Source organism: Equus caballus, chromosome 14 (assembly GCF_041296265.1).
Source record: "Equus caballus isolate H_3958 breed thoroughbred chromosome 14, TB-T2T, whole genome shotgun sequence".
NCBI lineage: Eukaryota > Metazoa > Chordata > Mammalia > Perissodactyla > Equidae > Equus > Equus caballus.
In genome coordinates this window covers 21,881,374-21,895,454 of record NC_091697.1, presented here as the reverse complement: position 1 = coordinate 21,895,454, position 14,081 = coordinate 21,881,374, and positions in this window count along the sequence as shown.

Sequence of the window (14,081 nt, the reverse complement as noted above, 5' to 3'; positions counted from 1 at the left end):
ACAAGGGCCAAAACCTGTCAACTATTAAAAAAAAGGGATATTAATAAATCACATCATGCTTATATACGAGTGTGTGTGTGTGTGTCCTTTTCCAACTTCTGAAACCAGTTTTTTCCCCTATTATCAATGAGAAAGCAGACGATGACTCTGCTGGCAGCCAGACAGTGATGTTCCCATCTGGACATAAACGACGCTCAATGCTCACAGAATACAAACGGAGTGCCAGTGGCAGGGCGTTCAGACTGGACCGCGCTGCCTCTGTGTTTCAAACAAGACAGAGACAAAGCCACTGAGAGGCCACAAAAATTACTAACCACCTCCTCCTTTGACTTACGTGAACAATTGCCGCTTTTTTTACTGCCTCCAAAATAAAAAGCATTAAGATACCCAATGACCAGAGAGCCCTTTCTCCTTGGCAATACCCAATCTAGAGCCCACTTCCTTAACCCTACCTTAGAATCATTCAGGTCAAGCCCAGAGTCTCTAAGAAACTCTCCCAACCCAACCCCACTCTTGGATTCCTCTGGGGTGCATTTCTCCCTTGCTGCAAAGCTGAATAAACCTGCCTCTGACCACAGCTGTGCCCCTGGTGGTCTTCGGTTGGTGGCCTTTGCCAACAGCATGTCCTGAGCACCCTCCCGTACCAGTCACTAGAGACGCCAGCACACTTTGTAGTGGCTGTGCGGTAGTGCGTTGTTTGGATGGTAACGTCTATGTTACTCCCACTTTTTCAATACTCCCCATCATATATTCCTTATCACGGCATCTCATCACACGCTGTAACTATTTTGTTTATTGTATTTATTTGTATTGTTTATTTGCTGCGTTGTAACTCTCTGCTTGTTTTCTGTCTTTCCCCCTGGACCATAGCCTCTGTGAGGGCAGGGACCCGGATAAGAGCTCAGTGAACAGCGAACAGAATCAGATGGGGACTAGAAGACAGCTCATCACCAAAGGAAACTGAAGGGGAAGAATAGTGCAAGCTGCCGTCTGGAGCACTTCCTGGTCACTGGAAGAGTCAACGATGCCCGCTCTGGATGCAGTTGCAGCCCAGGCAAGGAGGGAATGAACGCTGCGGGCCGTGGCCAGCTGCCTGCGAGCCGGGACCTCTCGGGGTCTATGAGTAGCCTTCACACAGGGGAGCCCAGTGGTGCTTGAGGTCCTGGGACCAGAGTCAGTGGTATACTCGTAAAGACAGCAATGTGGATGGGCCAGGGCCAGTAGCCATCCCTGGGACAGAGCTTTTCCTCCACAGTCCTGTCAGCGACTCTAAAGTAGATGGAGTAAGAATCCTGTCTTTGGCTCAGGGAGGGAAGAGAGCTGAGAAACGCCAGGGGTCTCTACCTTCCATGCTAACCCCATCCAACTGTGCCATTAGACATCCTGGAAACCCAGAGAAACTTCCTGACTCTGCTAGGAAAGAGCTCAGGAGGAATGTCAGCCCCAGCTTAGCAGGCGCCAACCCGGTGTGCAGCGGAGTCTGAGGGCTCTCCGAGGAGAGGCGTCCTCTGTGCTGAGCCTGGGAGGGAAGAGCCCGCCGTGAGCTGCGAGGGGGCGGGAGCAGCAGGAGCACCTGCTCCTACTCTGGGCGAGACGTGAGACGGAACTTGACTTGGAAGAGAGATTTGTGAGCACAGACTAGGCATCAGGAGACCAGTTGTGGGGCCCTGAGCTGACCACTGCTCCCTCTCGCCTGCCATTCTAAAGAACAAGGCATGGGAACATGTGGTTGCCAGGGGCTCTTTCTGCTGCGTGCTCTGCGTGCTCTGGGACAGGTCACATGTCCTTGCTGACCCTCAGTTTTCCAGCCTATAGGGAAGAGACAGGGATATAGGAGGGAACAGACTCCGAGGGGTGTTGGGTGGACTCTGGGCCAGATCTCACGCTGGGCACTGGAGATGCAGGGATCAAAGACACTTTCTGCGTCCTCAGGAAGCCCGTCATGCCCGAGAGAGGATGAGTCAGAGCTCATCACACTGAGTGACAGCCCAACCTCAGAGAATGAGGAGGAGTTTCTCAGGGGAGACAGGGAAGAGGCCGTCCCGGGGGAGGAAGCTGCACAAGCATGGCACAGAGGCCTGGTTCGCTCCGTGAGGACCTGGAAGGCAGCCTCATGCATGGGTGTTGGAGATTTGCAGCAAAAGTTACCTTGTCCAGTGCCTGCGGGGCCCGGGGCGGTGATGCACAGGAGTGAGGTGGGCAGGCGTCTGAGACCAAAGGAGCTGTGTGGACCTCCGCGAAGGAGGGAACTCACGCCCTGTCCACAGAGGCACACCACTCAGGTCCCGTGGAAGGCTGCCTTGTAAGAATTAGCCCAGTGTCTGACTTTTTAGAAGGAGACAAAAATCTAGATTTTTAGGTGAAATATTCTAATTTGTAAATACTGACTCCAATGTGCTAGACATATAAAACAGACTGAACACAACTCTTAGTTCCCCAGTTTGCAACCTCTGGGCAAGGTGGTCTCTGAGTCCCTTCCTCCTTTCCTAAAAAGGCATGTAGCATAGTGCTTGAGAGCATGGGCTGTGGAGCCAGAAAGATCTGAGTTCAAATCTTGACACTGGCTTTTACCAGGTAATTCACATAGTTTGCAAATGTCACCACTTGGAGTTGTGCAATGCACGACCTGAACAGCTGTATATAGTTGTCTTGAATGTCACTATGAGCAAGGCCCTCCTCCTCTCCAAGCCCACATTTCTTCCCTTGTAAATCAGGGACAGTGATCTGTGTACCTCTGGGGGAAATGGACTTACACAGGTACATATGCTCAGCTCAATGTAGGACACAAAGCAAATATTCCACATACAGTGTTCTCACCCCCGTGTCTTTCTGAGGACTCCAGCTGGCGTTGCGGGCCCTCTGGGGAGAGACTTTCCTGTGCCGGGAGAATTGGAGCTGAGGGTCGGAAGGGAAGACCCAGCTCTTCAGAGTTGGGCTGGAGTGGAATCAGATAGAGGAGTACACACTTTTCCTGCAAGACATGAGCTGGGATTAGAACCTGCGAAGAGAGATTTCAAAAAACCTGGACACCAGGTTCAGATTTTGAAGGAACTTTTAAAGAATTTATTAAAAGAATCAGTTTGGGAAGATCCAAGATGGCGCCGTGAGTAGTCCTCTTTGTCTCTCCCCCTTCGAGTCTACAATTATTTGGACACTTATCGCTTGACAAAGGATATCCAGACAGCATCTCAGGACGTCTGAGAGACCCACGCGACTATACATCGGAAGGCGGATGGACTTTCCTCCGGGAGGATGTGGAAATAGGTGAAAACTCTCCGACCCCGACGAGCAGCCTAGTACCCGCAAGCGGCTTTCTTCCAATGGACGCCCCCAGAGGATCTACACACATCTAGGGCAGGAGCGAGCACACAACAGAGGAGCGACGGTGGAAACAGGTGACCAGAACCCTCCTAAACCCCCCGCAATTACTCCTAAACGCAGAGGGAAACTTTGGAGTTGCACACCTGAGCCCGCGGGGAGAGTCTCTCCCCGCCATTGGCGGGGAGTCCCCGCCGGGTGTTCGCAGTGCCCGGAGGGTCCCAGAGAGAGTCGCTGAGGGTACGGAGGTCTCCCAGCTGCCGGTGCCCGCCCCGTGGGACTAGGGATTGCCGGAGATCTCGGAGAGGACCGGGGCTGGGGGAAGTTTCAAAGGCCGGCTCTGCGACCCGGACAGGAAGCGCCGGAGTTCCGCCCGGGCAGCAGACAAAACTCTCTGTCTGCCATTAGCAGAGGGGCCACCCCGAGCAATCACAGCTCCGGGAGAGGCCCGGAGAGAATCCCAGAGGGCGGGGCGACCCCCAGCTGCCGTTGCCTGCCCCGTGGGTCTAGGGATAGCCGGAGATCTCGGAGAGGACTGGGGCTGGGGGGAGTTCCAGAGACCCAGCTTCGTAGCCTAGGGGGAAACCCTACAGGCTCACAGCAGCCTTAGGGAAAGCCTGCGCACAGCACCAGTAGAAGGCACCCAGCCACCAGCCACAAGGCTGGAAGACCCCAGGGCAAAAGCAGCATAGCTAGGTGAACTAACCACAGACTGTAGAAGATGCCAATAGCTCTCCTACGACCCATAGAGGACAAGTGAGATTTTGTGGGTGCCGACAGCAACGGAGCGACAAATATAAGTGATCCCACCCCTGGCCGCTGGAAAAGCCCATAACACCGTTGCAGACCCCAAGGAGAGAGCACATCTAGGTGGGCTGCAACAGTAGGCACCAGCAGCCTGAAGCCCCCCTGTGACGGCCCCCACAGCAGAGGAGGGAATCCAAAGGGCCACTGTGGCTACGAGGAGGGGCCCAGGCCCAGTTAGCAACTGCAGACAGGGTTCCTGGTTGGTGCAGTATAAACAGCTGCTCCCCCACCGCAGCAGCTGAAACAAGTGAAAGGAGCAACTAAACTCTATCTCCATGCGGAGGCACAAATCAACAACATCAAGCAATATGAAAAAATACATTAAATCTCCAGAACAGAAAGAAAGTAACAAATACACAGAAAACAATCCCAAAGAAAATGAGATATATAACCTAAATGATGATGACTTCAAAACAGCCATCATTAAAATTCTCAATGAGTTAAGAGAGAGTTCTGACCGTCAACTCAACGAGTTCAGGAGCTATGTCACAAAAGAGTTTGATACGATAAAGAAGAACCAAACAGAAATATTGGAAATGAGGAACACAATAGAGGAGATTAAGAAAAATCTAGATGCTCTGAACAGTAGGGCCAATAATATGGAGGAAAGAATTAGCAATTTGGAAGATGGCAATATAGAATTGCTGCAGGCAGAGGAGGAGAGAGAAGCAAGACTAAAAAGAAATGAAGAAACTCTCCGAGAATTATCAGACACAATTAGGAGATGCAACGTAAGGATTATAGGTATACCAGAGGGAGAAGAGAAGGAGAAAGGGGCAGAAAGCCTATTCAAAGAAATAATGGCTGAGAACTTCCCAAATCTGGTGAGGGAGATGGATCTTCAGGTGACAGAAGCCAATAGATCTCCAAACTTTATCAATGCAAGAAGACCAACTCCACGCCATATAGTAGTGAAGCTAGCAAAAGTCAACGACAAGGAGAAAATACTAAGGACAGCCAGGCAAAAGAAACTAACCTACAAAGGAACCCCCATCAGGCTATCAGCAGATTTCTCAGCAGAAACTTTACAGGCTAGAAGAGAGTGGAATGATATATTCAAAAATCTAAAGGACAAAAATCTACAGCCGAGAATTCTCTACCCAGTGAAAATATCCTTCAAATACGATGGAGAAATAAAAACTTTCGCAGATAGACAAAAATTAAGGGAGTTAATTGCCACAAAACCTCCTCTTCAGGAAATCCTCAGGAAAACCCTCATTCCTGAAAAATCCAAAAAAGGAAAGGGGCTACAAAACCAAGAGCAGAGGAGATAAGTAGAAGGACAACAACAGAGAGTAGCAGCTCTACATCAGAACAGATTAAACCATGGGACGAGAAACAAAGGAAACTGAAGAAAAGCAGAAAACAAGACACGAAATGGTAGTGGTAGGCCCCCACATCTCAATAATCACTCTAAATGTAAATGGATTGAACTCCCCAATCAAAAGACACAGAGTGGCAGGATGGATCAAAGAACAAGATCCAACAATATGCTGCCTCCAGGAAACACACCTCAGCCCCAAAGACAAACACAGACTCAGAGTGAAGGGATGGAGAACAATACTCCAAGCTAATAATGAACAAAAGAAAGCAGGTGTTGCTATACTAATATCAGACAAATTTGATAGATTTCAAAGCAAAACAGATAAAGAAAGATAAAGAGGGACAGTATATAATGATAAAAGGGACTCTCCACCAAGAAGACATAACACATAAATATATACGCACCCAACACAGGAGCACCAAAATTTGTAAAGCAACTCTTAATAGAACTAAAAGAAGACATCAACAACAATACAATAATAGTAGGGGACCTCAACACACCATTAACACCAATGGACAGAACATCCAGACAGAAAATCAGCAAGGAAATAATAGAATTAAATGAAAAATTAGACCAGATGGACTTAATAGATATATATAGAACACTTCATCCAAAAACAGCAGGTTACACATTCTTCTCAAGTGCACATGGAACATTCTCAAGGATTGATCATATTTTGGGAACCAAAGCAAACATCAATAAATACAAGAGAGTTGAAATAATATCAAGCATCTTTTCTGATCATAATGCTATGAAACTAGAAATCAACTACAAGAAAAAAGCAGAGAAAGGTGCAAAAATGTGGAGACTAAACAACACGCTTCTCAACAAACAATGGATCATTGAAGAAATTAAAGAAGAAATCAAATTTTATCTGGAGACTAATGAAAATGAGAACACAACATACCAAAACATTTGGGATGCAGCAAAAGCAGTCCTAAGAGGGAAATTCATCGCAATACAGGCCCACCTCACTAAACAAGAAAAAGCTCACATAAGCAACCTCAAACGACACCTAACAGAACTAGAAAAAGAAGAACAAACAAAGCCCAGAGTCAGTAGAAGGAGGGAAATAATAAAAATAAGAGCAGAAATAAACGATATTGAAACAAAAAAGACAATAGAAAGGATCAATGAAACAAAGAGTTGGTTCTTCGAAAGAATTAACAAAATTGACAAACCCCTAGCCAGACTCACCAAGAAAAGAAGAGAGAAATCGCAAATTAATAAAATTAGGAATGACAGAGGAGAAATCACAACAGATACCAATGAAATACAAGAGATCATAAGAGAATACTATGAAAAACTATATGCCAACAAATTGAACAACCTGGAAGAAATGGACAAATTCCTAGACTCCTACAATCTCCCCAAACTGAATCAGGAAGAAATGGAGAATCTGAATAGGCCAATCACAAGTAAGGAAATAGAAACGGTAATCAAAAACCTCCCCAAAAATAAGAGTCCAGGACCAGACGGCTTCTCTGGAGAATTCTACCAAACATTCAAAGAAGACTTAATACCTATTCTCCTCAAACTGTTCCAGAAAATTGAGAAAGATGGAGAACTCCCTAACACATTCTATGAAGCCAACATCACCCTGATCCCCAAACCTGACAAGGACAACACAAAGAAGGAGAACTACAGGCCGATATCACTGATGAACATAGATGCAAAAATCCTCAACAAAATTTTGGCAAACCGATTACAGCAATACATCAAAAAGATTATACACCATGATCAAGTGGGATTTATACCAGGGACACAGGGATGGTTCAACATCCGCAAGTCAATCAACGTGATACACTACATCAACAAAATGAAAAACAAAAACCACATGATCATCTCAATAGATGCAGAGAAAGCATTCGACAAGATCCAACACCCATTTATGATAAAAACCCTCAGTAAAATGGGTATAGAAGGAAAGTACCTCAACATAATAAAGGCCATATATGATAGACCCACAGCCAACATCATACTCAATGGACAAAAGCTGAAAGCCATCCCTCTGAGGACAGGAACAAGACAAGGGTGCCCACTTTCACCACTCCTATTCAACATAGTACTGGAGGTGCTGGCCAGAGCAATTCGGCAGGAAAAAGAAATAAAAGGAATCCAAATAGGTAACGAAGAAGTAAAACTCTCGTTGTTTGCAGACGACATGATCTTATATATAGAAAACCCCAAAGAATCCACAGAAAAACTATTAGAAATAATCAACAACTACAGCAAAGTAGCAGGGTATAAAATTAACGTGCATAAATCAGTAGCATTTCTATACACTAACAATGAACTAACAGAAAAAGAACTCAAGAACTCAATCCCATTCACAATCACAACGAAAAGAATAAACTTAACCAAGGAAGTGAAGGATCTATACAATGAAAACTACAAGACTTTCTTGAAAGAAATTGACGATGACATAAAGAGATGGAAAGACATTCCTTGCACATGGATTGGAAGAATAAACATAGTTAAAATGTCCATACTACCTAAAGCAATATACAGATTCAATGCTATCCCAATCAGAATCCCAAGAACATTCTTCACAGATATTGAACAAACAATCCTAAAATTCATATGGGGCAACAAAAGACCGCAAATTGCTAAAGCAATCCTGAGCAAGAAAAACAAAGCCGGCGGAATCACAATCCCCGATTTCAAAACATACTACAAAGCTACAGTGATCAAAACAGCATGGTACTGGTACAAAAACAGGTGCACAGATCAATGGAACAGAATTGAAAGCCCAGAGATAAAACCACACATCTATGGACAGCTAATCTTCGACAAAGGAGCAGAGGGCCTACAATGGAGAAAAGAAAGTCTCTTCAACAAATGGTGCTGGGAAAACTGGACAGCCACATGCAAAAGATTGAAAATTGACCAGTCTTTTTCACCACACACCAAAATAAACTCAAAATGGATCAAAGACCTAAAGATTAGGCCTGAGACAATAAGTCTTTTGGAAGAGAATATAGGCAGTACACTCTTTGACATCAGTTTCAAAAGAATCTTTTCGGACACTGTAACTCCTCAGTTGAGGGAAACAATAGAAAGAATAAACAAATGGGACTTCATCAGACTAAAGAGCTTCTTCAAGGCAAGGGAAAACAGGATTGAAACAAAAAAACAGCTCACTAATTGGGAAAAAATATTCACAAGCCACTTATCCGACAAAGGGTTAATCTCCATAATATACAAAGAACTCACACGGCTTAACAACAAAAAAACGAACAACCCGATCAAAAAATGGGCAGAGGACATGAACAGACATTTCTCAAAAGAAGATATGAATATGGCCAATAGACACATGAAAAGATGTTCGTCATCGCTAATCATCAGGGAAATGCAAATCAAAACTACACTAAGATATCACCTTACACCCGTTAGATTGGCAAAAACATCCAAAACCAAGAGTGACAAATGTTGGAGAGGTTTTGGAGAAAGAGGAACCCTCATACACTGTTGGTGGGAATGCAAACTGGTACAACCACTATGGAAAACAGTATGGAGATTTCTCAAAAAGTTAAAAATAGAAATACCCTATGACCCAGCCATCCCATTACTGGGTATCTATCCTAAGAACCTGATATCAGAAATCTCAAGAGTCCGTTGCACCCCTATGTTCATCGCAGCATTATTTACAATAGCCAAGACGTGGAACCAGCCTACATGCCCAGAAACTGATGATTGGATAAAGAAGATGTGGTATATATACACAATGGAATACTACTCAGCCATAAAAAAAGACAAAATTGGCCCATTCACAACAACGTGGATGGACCTCGAGGGTATTATGTTAAGCGAAATAAGCCAGTCAGAGAAAGACGAACTCTATATGACTCCACTCATAGGTGGAATTTAGTATATTGATATGGAGATCTGATCGGTGGTTACCAGGGCAAAGGGGGGGGTGGGGGGAGGGCACAGAGGGGGAAGTGGTGTACCCACAACATGACTAACAAAAATGCACAACTGAAATCTCACAAGGTTGTAATCTATCATAACATTAATAAAAAAAAAAAAAACAATAAAAAAAAAAGAATCAGTTTGGAATATGTTTGGAAGTATGTCATTTTTTTTTAAACTTCCTGTTCACTAAGGAAAATGGAAGAACAACCCCCCCTACCACCACCACCAAACCCAGCAAATGTCTGGGGAACTTGAGGCTAGTGACTTGGATAATAAATGCAAATAGATTCACTGAGGGCTTGTTTACACGGGGCCGAGACCTGTTGTCACACATCAGCCAGACCTGTTCTCAGCATTCCCTCCTCCCCCCACCACCCCTGCCCACCTCCACCATCCACCCCTCGGACCCCTCCCTCCGTTACCTGGTTATGGCCTGACTCTCTGGGCTGAGCTCTTGGCACCAGGGCACCCATCCTCAGTGTCTTTGCCTCTCCGGTATCCAGGGCTCGGTACACATTTGGTGCTCAATAAATGTAAGGAGGGAGTGAATGAGAATGAGTAAATGTCTCAGCTCTCAGGGGCCTAAAATCGTGTCCTCCCAAAAGATGTCGAAGGCCTAACCCCCAGTACCTTGAGAGTGACATTATTTGGAAATAGGGTCTTTGCAGATGACCAAGAGGAGCTCATTAGAGTGGGACCCAATCCAATATGACAGCTGTTATACTCCCCTCTTAAGGAGAGGGGCCTGGAACAGATCCTCCCTCACAGCCCTCGGAAGGGACCAGCCCTGCCGACACCTTGATCTCACTTCCAGCCTCCAGAGCTGTGAGATAATACACATCTGTTGTTTAAGCTGCCAGTTTGTATTTTTTTTGTTGTGCAGCCATAGGAAACTAATACAGACAGAAAACACAGAAATCTCAGAGTTACGAATGCAGTGTTTAAAGCATGCATGTGCTCTTTCATTACACAAATACTGACTGAGCTCCACCCACGTGCCCAGCCCTCCTCCAGGCAGTGGCTGTGGCACACAGGCACGTGCATCCAGCTTTCCTGTTGCTGTTCTGTCAATTGTTTGCCCACCTCCTTTCCACGGTCCAAAACAAGTCCTTAGACCCTCCCCAATTCACCCCCTTCCCTTGTGAAATGTGCCCTTGGCCTCAACTCTCCTTGCCCTTCACATTCAAACACAGACACCCACCGGCCCTCCAATCCTCCTGTCCGCCTGCTAGGCTGAAGCTCCCCTGGCTGGACCCCACCCAGAGATTCGGACTGAGTGGTCTGCCAGGAACCCAGGTGTGGGTATCATTTTAAACCTCCCAGGGGGCTCCTAATGTGCAGCCAGGGTTGAGAAGTCCTGGACTGGAGGCCTGTGGTCAGAGAGCTGATCTATGATAATAATAATAATAATAAACAGCAACAATAGCTAGCACTTACATAGTGCTTACGATGTGCCCGGAATGGATCTAACCACTCATATTCACTCTGTTAAGCCTCACAACAGTACCATGAGGTGGATACTATTATTATCCCCATTGCAAACGAGAAAAGTGAGATGAGTGCAATGGACGGAATGTTTGTGTCCCCCCCAAACTCCTAGTTTGAAGCCCTAAGCCCCAATGCACTAGCATGTGGAAGCGGGGTTTGGGAGGTGATTAGGGTAAGATGAGGCGCCGAGGGTGGGCCCTTAGGATGGGACAGCGCTCTATAGGAAGAGGGAGAGACCGGAGCTCACACTGCAGTGACACAGTGAGAAAGTGCCGTCTACAAGCCGGGAAGAGAGCTTTCGACAGAGCCAACCACGCTGGCAGCAGCCTCCAGAACGGTGACAAACCAGTGTCTGCTATTAAGCCACGCAGTCTGTGGCACTTTGCTATGGCAGCCCGGACCCGGCGGGTAAGCGACGGAGTGGAGACTCACACCCGGCTGCCTCTCTGTTCCCAGGATACAGGATGACTCCACAAGAGGAGCACTGGGGTCCAGGGCTCTGGCTGGGACGTGGGAGCCGAAATGCTGCTGTAAGCATGCACACAGTACCGCGGGCTGTCAACTGATGCAGGCGACCTGATTGCTCTGCTCATCGTCTGCTGGCTTGACGCTTTGCCATTGACTCACTCCAAGTAAAGCTCCTGAGTACAATCCTACCCTACTAGGAGTCTCAGCATTTGCATCCATCCCAACCCTAGTGCATTTCCCAGTGCGGAGCCACCCTGGAAGGCAGCCACATGCAGCGGCTCAGGAGGCAGCTTCCCGGGCACCCCTGAACGAGGGTTGGGAGGCAGTGCAGTATAGGGCCCCAGACCTCCAGATCCCAGCTCTGCCTCTCTGTAGCTGGGTGACCTGGCACAAGTGCCTAACCTCTCTGAGCCTCAGTTTCACTATGAGAAAAATACGGATGCTAACAATAACAGCACCCACCTCAGAGGGCTGTGGGGGGATTAAATAATGCAAGTGAAGTGCTGACAAAGAGCCTGGCACGCGGTCAGTGTTACATGTACTCGCCCTTACTCTCCTGGAGACCAACGTGCGGCTCCCCGCTGTGGTGGATGACCTCTCTCTGTCCCTCCAGCCCTTCTCTCCACCCCAGAGGCCCACTCTACCAAACAGCTCCCTTGCCCCTGGCTCCCCGTCGTGTGCCGCCAATGGGCAGAGCTGTCAGGAGGGCTGGGGAGAGTGGGGCTGGGTCAGTGTCCTCCACTTCTCCCTGCGGGACCCAGGAGTGTGGCCATCTCCCTCCACCAAAGGTCATAGCTCCTTCCAGGCAGTTCTCTCTGCCCAGCCCTCTCTGTGTCTAGGTGCTGGAACCTGCTAGCTCTCTTGCCCCTCCAGCCCTAGGAGTAGTGGTGCCCAGCCGCGGCCAGCCAGGGTGCCGCACCATCTTTCGTGGCTTCCCTTCACCCTGCCTGCCCCTTTGCAAAAAAGTCCCTCTGATACCCTCCTCAAATTACCCAATTGGAGGGTGCCATCAGTTTCCTGCCAGGGCACTGTCTCACGCATGTGCCCTGTAGGGGCTGTCAGGAAACTAGCTTGGGCGCCAGGGATGAGAGAATGCCCTTGTTAACACAGTGTTAAGAGGCAGTGAACTGTGTCCTCAGAGGGGCTTGGGGCCGACTTTCAGACACGGGTGTGTGTATGTTAAGGTCTTCCATTCAACTCTGAATGGTTCCGGCCAGCGGGAGCAGCCAGCTGAGGAGGGCCCTGGGACAGAGAGCCAGGCTCCCGCCTCCCTCCCCACACCCAGGCTTGCAGGGCTGCAAGTTCCCCAGAGCCCGGACTCTGCGACCAGGCCAGGCCAGGCCAGGCCCCGCACCAGTGGCCCAGTTCCCCACTCGCTTTGCCAGCCTCCCCAGGAGTGGGAGGGAGCCGCTCGGCTTCCAGGTGGGCTTCTGCTTCCGCAGGGCCTGGGAGCCTCCGTGGCCTTACTGCAGCAGGTGCAGCTCAGAGGCAGGGCCCGCTGCTCTGCCTTGAGGCTCAAGGGCCCGTGGAAAGACCACGGAGAGGTCTGGATCAGGGCGGGGATGCTCAGAGCTTTCTTACTTGGCCGTTGTGATACTGCGATTTATAATAAGAAATATATATTTGATCTTTGTTCCTATTTCTGGCACAGAGCTCCTAAAACCCTTGGAATTTCCTGAGCAATAAAGGTGTCTTGAAATTCATAACAAACTCCTTTCAACCACACCTGAATTTATGCTAATGAGGTGACTTTTGGAAAGCCCCTAAGGTGGGGGCTGGTTGCCAGGGAAACCAACCTTGTGATTAGAAAGTTGGAACTTTCAGCCCCTGCCTGACCTCTGCAGAGACGGAGTTCAGTCACCAGTGGCCAATGACTTAATCACTCATGCCTACGTAATGAGGCCTCCATAAAACCCCAAAAGGATCTGATTCTTTCCAGGCCAGAGACCACATGCCGACTGGGAGAGTGGCGCTTAGAGAGCATGGAAGCTCCACGCCCTTTCTCCACACCTTGCCCTATGAATCTCTTCCGTCTGGCTGTTCCTGAGTTATATCCTTTTATAAGAAACTGGTGATCTAGTAAGTAAACTGTTTGAGTTCTGTGAGCCACTGTAGCAAATTAATTGAACCCGAGTGGGGAGTCACCGGAACCTCCAATCTATAGCTGGTCGGTCAAAAGCACAGGTGACAACCTGGACTTGTGATTGGCATCAGAAGTGGGGACAGTCTTGGAGGACTGAGCCCTTAACCTGTGGGACCTGATGCTATCTCCAGGTAGATAGTGTCGGAATTGAATTGACCTGTAGGACACCCAGCTGGTGTCGGAAAATTGCCTTATGGTGTCAGAAAAAAACACACATGGTAGCCACTACAGTGAGCAGGGGTAGAGCAGCTAGGGAGGGGTGGGATCTCCCTTCCAAATCCCCATGACACTTGACACTTCTGCTCTGCCCTCCCCTCCCATCACCTCGTGTCTGTGTGTGTGTGTGTGTGTGTGTGTGTGTGTGTGTCTCTCTCTCTGTCTCTCTCACTGCCCAGAACCTTTGCCCACACCCCTCCCATCCCTCCCAAGATTCCCTGGTCCCCAGCTCCACTCTCCACCTGGTCTTAGGCAGAGCAATTTTACTCTCTTCCAGCATTTCCACACCCAACAGCATCACTTTCAAGAATCTGAAAAGTCATTAGAGTACTCGAGACGTGTGCTTAGCGAACAGAAATGTCCCCCTGCTGTCAAAGAGATTCGGGGAAGAGGGTAAGA